Below are 11,216 nucleotides of genomic sequence, written 5' to 3'. Positions count from 1 at the left end.
AAACTCAGTATGAGTCAACCAGTGATCTTGTGACCCCTCCAAAGCATACTATCTGGGGCTACTCTACAGGAAACCTAGCGTAGGTCCTGGGCAGGTGGGTGATGGTGTGATCTTTTCTTCTCTAGATAGACATGTCTAGATGCTTTAGTTCTGGTACCTACATTTTAGAAAGGATGTAAAATCTGAAGCCTGGCCTAAGAGTGTCTTGAGCAGTAAGGTGGCTCCAATGGATGGGTTAAGATAAGAAATAGAAGAAGGTATAGCTCAAGTGGTAGAGTGCATGCTTATCATGCATGAGGTCCTGGGTTCAATCTTCAGTACCTTCTCTAAATAAATAAATAAATAAATAAATAAATAAATAAATAAACAAACAAACAAACAAACAAACAAACTTAATTACCACCCCATCAAAAAAATAAAATAAAAATAAGGTGTAAAAAAAATCAAAAAGTTCACAAACGATAAATGCTGGAGAGGCCGTGGAGAAAAGGGAACCCTCCTACACTTTTGGTGGGAATGTTGTTTGCTGCAGATGTTATGTGAAATGGTATGGAGATTCCTCAGAAGACTGAAAATAGACTTACCATATGATCCAGCAATCCCACTCCTGGGTATATATCCAGAGGGAACCTTAATTCAAAAAGATACATGCACCTCAATATTCACAGAAGCACTATTTACAATAGCCAAGACATGGAAACAACCTAAATGTCCATCAAGAGATGACTGGATAAACAAGTTATGATATATTTATACAATGGAATACTACTCAGCCATAAAAATAATAAAAGTAATGCCATTTGCAGCAACATGGATGGACCTGGAGACTATCATTCTAAGTGAAGTAAGCCAGAAAGAGAAAGAAAAATACCATATGATATCACTTACATGTGGAATCTAAAAACAAAAAAGACAAAGGAACTTATTTACAAAACAGAAACAGATTTACAGACATAGAAACCAAACGTATGGTTACCAGGAGGGGAAGGGAGTCAGAAGGGATAAATTGGGAGTTCAAGACTTGCAGATGCTAACTAATATATATAAAATAGGTAAACAAGTTTATACTGTATAGCACAGGGAACTATATTCAATATCTTATAGTAAAAGAATATGAAAACAAATATATATGTGTTCATGTATGACTGAAACATTATGCTATACACCAGAAACTGACACATTGTAAACTGACTATACTTCAATAAATAAATAAATAAATATATGTATTTATATATATACAAAAAAAGATAAAAATGATCACATTTCCTATGCCCACCACTTCTTGGCTCACACACTGTGGCTTTCCTATGGCCAATGGAAAAGAATCTTCATTGTAAGAGGATGTGTATTTACTATTTAGATTAGCATTAAGAAAGAGGGGGAATAGGAAGATGGAAGAAGAAAGAAGTAAGGAGGAGGAGGAGGTGGGGTGAAGGTGGAGAGATGCTGGGAGGAGAGGACAAGGAAGAGCTGGTACTTCCTGAGCACTCACTGCAGGTGAGGCATGTTATCTTATTCAGTTATTGCAACAATCTTATGAATCAGGCGCTAATGTTTCCCAGATTTTCAAAGGAGAAACTCAGGCTTAGAGAGTTAGATGACGTCCCCAAGGTCACATACCCAGGAGCGATGGGGCTGGAACCAGGCCTGGACAGTGTGACTTGAGCCTCCACTGCCTGCCCCGTGCTTGCACTATTGGTCTGTGATTGCACAGGTTGTCAGTGGATGAATGGGCAGGTCTGCCCACCTGTCTTAGGGTGATGCTGGACCAATGCACAGTTAGAAACAGACGGACACTTTTAACTTCTAGACTACACCAGAAAGGGGAACACTTGGTACCTAGAAACCCTCAGCTAACAGGAGTTTTATTCACTCAGTTTTTTTGTCTTGAAAAGGCAAACTTCCAGGGCAGTCCATCGGATCAACCACATTAAATTAAATCTTCCATACTTTCTGGATGATCAGGCTCAGCATGATCTTGAAAATTATATTCAGATATAGGGTCTTGAAAATTATATTCAGAATAGTATCCCCAAAGCCTCACCAAACAGTTGAATCATTAGGGTCACTTGTGGAGTCTGAACCCTGAAACAGAGTTCTTTTGAGTTCTGGTCCTGGTTTGGAAAATCATTGTCTGGGTGACCTTGGAAGAACCCAGTTTCCAAGAATCAACCCAGATGCTCATGCTGGCTTGGAGCTTCCCTGGGCTGCGCAAGCTGCCTTGTTCAGATCCACCAAAGCAACATTCTGCCCCAATGAGCTGTAGGCAAAGTACATGCTGGCTAAGGACCTGGGTTCTCTCACCAGTAACATCTTTCACAAGGACTGAGCAGATTTCATTTCTAAGGCAAAGTAAATACTACAACAGTCAAAGGGAACTCAACAACAAGAAGGTGAATATATAATATGAACAGTAGGTCATATTGACTTATCTTTAATTGCTCTCTAGCTCCCCAAGTCAGGAAGGCCTTCAAAAAGGTCTTAAAGCTCAGGCACTGACTAGGAGAAGGCATGACAACTGTACCTGGAAGATGGTCTGGGATGCTCAAAAGATCCAAAGACAACATAGAGCTTCCTAAGCAGAGGTGGGGCGCTGGAGAGAACCCCTGTGACGAAGACCCACAGGCTTGGTTCTGGCTGGGGAATGTCTGCTACTGAATCAAAGAGGCTCTGGGGGTGGGCTTGATGTGTAAGGAAGAAGCAGAGTTAATGATTTCAGATAGCAGTTCTCTCTGTGGAGTTCAGTGCAAAGGGAATATATTCCTTGTGAGCAAGTGAATGAATGAATGAATGAATGAATTCCTGGCAAGATGCCTGGGCTGGCTTAAGAGAAATTCTGACTTTGGCAGAGATGAGCTCTGGGGGCTGGAGTGAATACTAGGGCAGGCAGTGATATGTGGGGAAAGCTCAGGGCTTGCTGATGAGGAAATTAGGGGCCATGGGTGTTGTTTGTGGGAGATGCAGGCAGGTGCCTTCTCTGTGGATGGTTTCCTGAACATTTCTGACCTGGAAAGAGCCATCATTTCCTTGGGACCAGAGACCTTCTGAAAGGGCCCAGGCTCAGAGGTGGGAGCCCCTGGCACAGATGTGAATGAGATGAGGTCCAGCCTGCTTGAGGGCTGAGGGTCAGCTATGTAAAGGATGGGCTGGATCTGAAGGTTCACTCCAGGTCCTCTTTCTCAGAGGACTGGATCCTGGAATCTCCCCCTTTGGCACAAGAGGGCGCTGTTCTCTCCTTAGATAACATGCACCTGCCCAGATATAGGTAGGGAGATGCTGAATCTGAGCCCCCTTCACAGGAATTGACCTTTAGGCCCCTTGCAGTTAAAGGTCCATGCAGAGTCTGTGCGGTGGAACATAGGGAAAGGACACTGTGCCCCATGCTTCTCTCCCAGGCCTGGCATGTAAGAAGTTTTCCGTGGAAGAGGGAAGGCTGTGGGTCATGATGTGACCCTTGGACACTGCTCCTGGGATCTGCTTTCATGGGGATGGTACCCACCTGCTTGAGGGTCATCCAGGACAGGAAGCACGTGTGAGGAGGAAGTCCAACCCCACCAGGCACGTGGGCCCCAACTACATTACTTCCTTGCCCCCAACGTTCTGCTGCTGCCTGACTGCCTCAAGAGGAGGTGGCATTGCTAGAAGAAGCACAGGCTTCCCGGAAGCCAAGGGTGCTGCCTGGTTTGGCCCCACAGCTCCAGCAAGTCCTCACCTTCAGCTCCCGTCTAAAGTTGGATTCATCAATTTGTCAAGAAGATGCTCTATGTTAAACGGGCCTATCTGTGCCCGACTTGGAGGAGACCCACAAATGGAACGTGCTCGTGCCCTCTGCCCCTCCCACTGCCAGAAGCTTAGGTGCAAAATTCTCTTGTCGTCATTTTACTTGTGGTCTTGCCCACAGTTCCTCCCTCCTCCAGCTCCGCTGCTTCTAGGGTTTCCAGGTCACACCATGTAACTCTAACCTCAACCTGTTCTTGGTGTTTCAGCTGAGACATTTCAAGGATGCCTCACTGTACACAGATGATACTCTTGGATGTCAGCATGCCCCGAACCCTCTGCCCTGTGGTCCTGGCTCCTTCTGGCCTTTTGCCTCACAGACTCCTTGTCTTGGGAGTGGTCTTTCCCCAGATCGTGGTGGGCTTATGGAATTGTCCCTGCTGGTCTTCCTCTGAGCCACTCCAGGTCCAGCCTTTCTTTCAGGGTCTGACTTCAGTCCCCCTTCCACCCCTCGGAACTGAAATTATATAGTTTGTTTTACTGCATTATTAATCGAACACTTAACATGCTCTGTCTTATCTCCTTCCTCAAATAGAACACTTTTGAGACCAGGGGTTAATTTTCTTATCTTCAAGTCATCAGCCAATTATACACAAGACATACCCATGGCACTGTGTCAAAAAAAAAAAAAAAAAAAAGGACGCTAACAAATCTGATTACTAGGGGGAAAAAAAGTCCCAGAAAGTTGTAAATTAATGAACTAAGATCCATGTTAAGAAGTTAGGAAGATTTGTATAAGGAAGAAAATAATAAGAACAGAAAGTAATAAAACAGAAAATAAATTATACTAGAGAGGATAATGAAATCAAAGTTGTTCGGAAAAGACTAATAAAAACGATGCACACGGGGAAAGAGTGAGCAAGGGTAAGTGGGAAGCTCTTGATGGGTCTTAATCCAAATGCCATCCAGATGTGGGACTTAATTTATGAAAACAAGCTTGAAATCCCTAGAAGACATTCCAGTCTGAACCCACCAATTCATTAACATTTACTTAGCACTCCTGTCCAGGCCTCTCCTCCCACTACACTGGGGTCTTAGGCCCCCATATCCAGTGTGCTGAGACAGAGGAGGAGGAGGAGGAAAAGGAGGAAATTGTAGAAATGGGGAGTGGAGCACATTAAGCTGTAACCTTTTCTGCACTCAGAGCTCTTCAGCGACTTGGAAGATAGATGTACCATCTCCAAGCCCCTAAATGACCACAGGTCAGTAGAGATCAGAGAAGAGCCAAACAAAACTCAAGCAAGGAGTGTAATTCAACCCCACGCTTGGAGTCAAATGCATGGCATTTGAAGATGTGACTGGCTGAAACTCACCTTGAGGACAGCATTGCTTTTGAAAGAGGAAACCAAGACCAGATTTGCAAAGCCTGCCGCTGAGCTGAGAGAATTAGCCCAACTTGCTGAGCCACTGCAGCAGAATTTTAAAGCTTGACTTTATAAATAAATAACTTACATTAGATGGACATGGAAGGAAGGAAAGAAGGAAGGAAGGAAGGAAGGAAGGAAGGAAGGAAGGAAGGAAGGAAGGAAGGAAGGAAGAAAGAAAGAAAGAAAGAAAGAAAGAAAGAAAGAAAGAAAGAAAGAAAGAAAGAAAGAAAGAAAGAAAGAAAGAAAGAAAGAAAGAAAGAAAGAAAGAAAGAAAGGGAGTAAGTTAGTTATTGGGAAGTAGAAAGACCCTGGCAAGACACTTGAAAGTGGGCAACATGTGAGAGAGAAACTTTAGCTGAGGCCCTTGCCCTCCGCTTGGGAATCTGTCTACCCAGCCAAGGAGACCCTGCAGGACCACCCCCAAGGGCACAGAAGAAAGACTGTTTTGAGGATTCAGCCAGTCCCCTTTACTGCTGTCTTTCACCTGAAATCAGAGCATCTTGCAATTCAGCCAACATCTGCCGGGAACATCATGAGCGTCAGGCATTGGGCTGGGATCTAGAGACACTAGATGAATTAAGTATAAGTCCCATCCTTAAGGAACCCACAGTCTATCTGGGAAGACAGCCACAGACCCCACAAATGTAGGGACCAATGTGATAGCAGGTCGAAGGTACAGAGGTCCTTTTGATGTGAGTGAATGATGGACTAAATGAATGAATGTAGATGTCAGCTTTTTTGTTTTCAGTTCTCTGGCTGTCCTCTGCTATCAAAGGCATATTGGATAAGATAAGCATAATAATTATCACCCACAACGTTTTTAAGAATGAATGGGAGGCCTCAGAATGACGGCACAAGGATGAGAGTGAACCAGGACTGTCCTAAGCAAACTGGGAGATAAGGTCATCCTAATTATGGGAAAGTAAAATACAGGGAAGCATAATGTGTGAAGAATATTTCTTTCTCTTCCACTTACTCTTTTTGTTTTAATGAAAACACTTTTTCATTGTGGTCAAACATACATAACATAACATTTACCATCTTAGCCATTGTTAAGTGCACAGTTCAGTAGTGTTAAGTACATTCACATCACTGGCATACAAATCTCCAAAACTTTTTTCATCTTTCAAAACTGAAACTGCACACTCATTAAACAACTCCCCTTCGCTCCTTCCTTTCAGCCCCTGGGAAACCACCGTTCAACTTTCTGTCTCCACGAATCTGACTGCTGTAGGTACCTCACTTCACACAGTATTACTGATTTTTGTGACTGGGCTTATTTAACTTAGCATAATATTTTCAAGGTTCTTCTACTCATTCTTGGAAAATATTATCGCAACATCAAGTTCACACTTGCAGTGGCCTCACCAAAAACTGAAACTATGAACATTATGACATCATTGCTGTCCTCAGTTTAGTTTGAGCTCACTTCATTTTTGTTTTCTTTTATTTGCATTAGGTCAGCTACATTTCAGGAGTACTCAGACCCTTGGCGTACAGGTTAGACTGTGAGAAAACACAAGTTGTGCAAAGCTGCAAAAGTGCCATAGTCTGGCAGCTATTCAGAAAATGACCAGACCAACATTTGCTAGGACTGGCATCCTGGGCCATTGACATGTTATTGTTTCTATGGTACTTAGTCTGTGGGAGATTTTGTCCATTCAGAGATTCTTAAATTTAGGGTTCATGGCTGTAAATCTGTGTAACCCTCAACTTTCTTATGGACTGTGTAACAATGTTTTATTCAGAAGTATGTTTTTTTCAAAGAGCAAACTGTAGAGAAGTATACGTAGTATATAGATAGGAGATAGATAGATGGATATATAGATAGACAGACAGGCCGACAGATAGAATGACTGAATATGCATTAGAAATCTGTAAAGCTACAATCCAAACTGTAACAGTGCTTAACTCCATGGAATACAGTTTTGTTTAAACTCAATATGATGTTATACCGTGTTTATTAATAATTTTATATTTTAAATGAAAAGTCTTTACAAGTCAGTCATTTGGAGCCCAGGATACACCTATCCTTGAAGTCACTCATTCATCTGTTCATGTATTTATCCAATCAGCCAACAAATGCTGCATGCCAAGGCTGTACAAGACACAAGGATATAGCAGGAACAATGCAGATGAACATCCTTGCCCTGGAAGAATTTATGTTTCAAAAGAGGAAAGGGGGAAGGCAATAAATAAGCAAAAAAGCAACATCTTAAGTCTGAGAGAGATGAAGTCTATGAAGACAATAAACTAGCTTAACGTAACATAGAGCAGCTGGAGGTGGGATGTGGGGGTAAAGAGAGCATTAAGAGAGAACTTTCTGAAGACATAATCACAGAAGAAGCTGTCCGATGGAGACCTGGACAGAAAACATTCCAACTAGGCAAGATGGCAAGTTTACTGTTTAGGGTAATGGAATAATGTAAGGTGGAAAGGTTGGCATGAACCAGAACAAGGAGGGGAGAAGACTGTGGATAATAAATGCATCCCTGATGGGGATTAAGTTTGGGGATTTATGGGAAAGGCAAGAAACTGGCAGTCACAGAGTAATGGCTGGTTAAACATCCAAATGATGGCCTTTCAGTGGGTGGTGCCTGAGACCTTGGGGAGGCTCAAGGAGAGGACAAATTCATGGTCCTCCAGTAGCTGAAACTGATAAAACTAGGGGTTCACGAACATTTTAAGAAGTATTTATTGGTTTTAAAGCAGCTACTGGTTCATAGTAAAACTGAGAGAAAAATGGAGATTTCCCACCTATACAAATCCCCACACATGCATAGCCTCCCCCATTATCAACATCTCCTTCCAGAGAAGTACCTTTGTTTTGATGGATGAACCTACATTGATACATCATGATCACCCAAAGTTCATTCTTTAAATAGGATTTACTCTTGGTGTTACATATTTTATGAGTCTGGAAAGATGCATAAGGACATGTATGCATCATGATAATATCATACAGAGTGTTTTCATTGCCCTAAAAATCCTCTGTGCTCTGCCCATTCATTCTCCCCATCCTCAATCCCTGGCAGCCACTGATTTATTTTTTTATACTGATCTCCCATCCTGTTATTCCAGAGTCCTCATGGTGCAGTTTCAGGGCCCACTTTTAGGTCCCCATGTTACCGAGTCCAAACTCACTGTGCTCACTGCACAACAGGCCAATAAACTGGGGGACTAGGTGTTGGGGCAAGGAATAATGGCTTTTATCTAGAAAGCCAGCAGGCTGAGAAGATGGGGGTCTAATGTCCTGCAGAACCATCTTCTCAAAAGGGGAGGTAGTGTGGTTGGTTATTGCAAACTTCTTGGTGTCGGAATCCTTTGTTCTTGCAGCTGTCCACATAGGTCAGGTCATGATGTTCCTGTAAACCTCCAACAAGACAAATGTTATTCTCTATTCTGCAACTTTTTATCTCTGTATGAATGAAAAAGTGTTATACTCTTAAAGGTCAGAGCCTTTGAGAATCAACTATCCTGTCTATTTCAGGCTCATTCTTGTACAAAAGGTGCAGAACCAGCATGACTAAGCACAGGAAACAGAGCACAGGGTTAGAGTTAAAGGAACAGATCTCATATGGAATCAGATTTGTTCTTTCTTATAACACGTACTATAGCAAGTGGGCACAACGAGTGATGCTCACAGGGAATTGATGGATCAGGTAACCATAAGAAAAACATGGTCCAAATTATGCAGAAATATTTGCCTGTAGCAAATATCAAGACGAAGGAAACCACATAACTGTTATCAAACCAGGTGTCTAAATTTGATGAACATAAACTGCAGCCTAATATCCCTCAGGTTCCCAATGGGCAATCTTCCTAATTACCCGCTAGTCTATGTGTGCTCCAGGCCTCTCCATATCTAGCACGTTGCATGTGTTTCCAGGAAGTGTTACTCTGTATTTCTTAGATTAGTTGCTTTTGCTTAGGATGTTGGCCTTGGGGCGATTTTAAATTGCTGTCTTGTAATATGATCACAGAAGAACATCTGGGAAATATTTTAAGTTTTTAATTGATAGTGGTTATGCAAATAAGTTAATACACCCAAACCAAGATTCACCTCCTCATTTACATTCCGTTTATAGCTTACATCAACTGAGGAACACTCAATCTGAGACATTTCCCTCTAAGCAAGGGAGAAAGGACACAGCCTCAGAGAAGGAATCAAGTCTGTTTAACATATGCGGAAGGGAAATGGTATCTGATCTTGCTGATTCCTGCTTTTCACACAGGGTACCCAGAGGAAATGTTATAAGCCCAGAGAAAACAAAATGTGTGCATGCACACACACACACACACACACACACACACCAGCACCAACAGCTTTCATAAGGGAATGCCATGCTTCCATAAGCAGGGTTGGAAGATTTCTGAACTTTAGACATCACCCAGTTTTTCAGCTGTCATTTCTCTTACCCTCCCAGGATTAAGCTGTGAGAAGAATTAATTTTGTTCACATCCCAGCTCAGTCCCAGCATAAGAATCATGGCTCTGCAACATGTGAGCAAGTGCAGAGAGATCTGAGACTTTGGGAGGGGCAAGTGGCCTTGAGCCATGGAAAACATGGAGGATTCTTTGATATTTTTAGTTTTGTGGAGGTAAAATCACCATCACCCAGAGCCTCTCCTGATGGTGCTGCTGGGCTAGCTCCGTCAGTATCTCCCAAATGTATCCAACCATGAGACGCTCTTAAAATTATAATGTACTGATAAACACCAATAAGGGTTAACAAGATCATGCTTGCCTTAAAATAGGAGAAACGAATTTGTATTTTTGGAGTCTCTAATAGAACCAAAAAACATCAATTAAAAAATACTGTTTCATGATGTATTTCTTTTTTGTTGCTTTAAATAAGTTTAACATTCCCTCATCCCTGCTCTAAGTCTTCCTCTCCCTCATCCTGAGAGGCAGTCCACAGTGGTGAAGGTCTGAGGACAAATGAGATTGGTCCTGGTCCATCTCATTTCCCTGTAGGACGCAGGAGCCAGAAACACCTGCCCTGCTGTGAGGGGTGCCCTGTGTACATCCCTAGGCCTCCTGAGAGCTCCCCCTGCAGACTCACCCTCAGCCCCCCACCTCCCTTGTTGAAATCTTAGTCCAAGTGCTCACCTTGAGGCCACAGATGCTCACTGTCCTCAAGGGCCTCCTTCCTTCTTGTGATAAAGAGAGGGACAGGAAGGTGAATGAGAATCCTGAGACCTGTGGAGGGACAGAGCACTGAAGGAGGATCCCCTCCTGGACTTCAGCTGCTTCTTTCTCAGAGTAGCTTAAATTAAACACACTTCACACTCTGATTATAATCGAGTCCAAACTCGTTCCACTCATAACACAACAGGCCAATAAATTGGGAGACCAGGTGTTGGGGCAAGGAATAATGATTTTATTTGGAAAGCCAGCAGACTGAGAAGATGGGGGACCAATGTCCTGGAGAACCATCTTCTCAAAGTCAGAATTCACGCTCCTTTTATACTAAGATGGGGAGGTGGTGTGGTTGGTTATTGCAAATTTCTTGGTATTGGAATCCTTTGTTCTTGCAGCTGTCCTCATTGGTCAGGTCATGGTGTCCCTGTAAACCTCTAACAAGACAAATTGTTATTTTCTATTCTGCAACTTTTTATCTCTATATGAATGGAAAAATGTTGTGCCCTTAAAGGTCAGAGCCTAGAGAATGGGCTGTCCTGTCTATTTCAGGCTATAGGCAACATTCTTCTACAAAAGGTACAGAACCAGAATGACTGAGCCCAGAAAACAGCACAGGGTTAGAGCCAAAGAAACAGACCTAATATGGAGTCAGATTTATTCTTCCCTACTATATAAGAATTAACTTTTTCAATATATATTTTTAATTTTTATTTTAAGATAATCATGAGGTTCACAAGCAGTTGTGGGAAATAATACAGAGAGATCCCCCAGTTTCCCCCGATGGTCATATCTTGTACAACTACAGTACAATGTCACAGCCAGAAAACTGACATTGCTCCAACAAGGGACCTTACCCAGAGTTCACCAACTTTGCACACACTCATTTGCATGTATATCTCTGTGTGTTCAGTAATATGCAATTTATCA

At 42.5% G+C, this 11,216-nt stretch overlaps 1 non-coding gene across 1 annotated transcript; it reads left to right on the top strand.

The window, feature by feature from the left end:
• The first annotated feature begins 253 nt into the window (after positions 1–253).
• On the top strand, positions 254–326 carry TRNAD-AUC (transfer RNA aspartic acid (anticodon AUC)). The gene has a single exon. It is a non-coding gene; the product is annotated as a tRNA-Asp (tRNA).
• Positions 327–11,216: the final 10,890 nt, after the last annotated feature.

This window comes from Camelus bactrianus, chromosome 11 (genome assembly GCF_048773025.1).
Source record: "Camelus bactrianus isolate YW-2024 breed Bactrian camel chromosome 11, ASM4877302v1, whole genome shotgun sequence".
NCBI classification, from domain to species: Eukaryota; Metazoa; Chordata; class Mammalia; order Artiodactyla; family Camelidae; genus Camelus; species Camelus bactrianus.
This window is presented reverse-complemented; position numbering and strand designations above follow the sequence as displayed.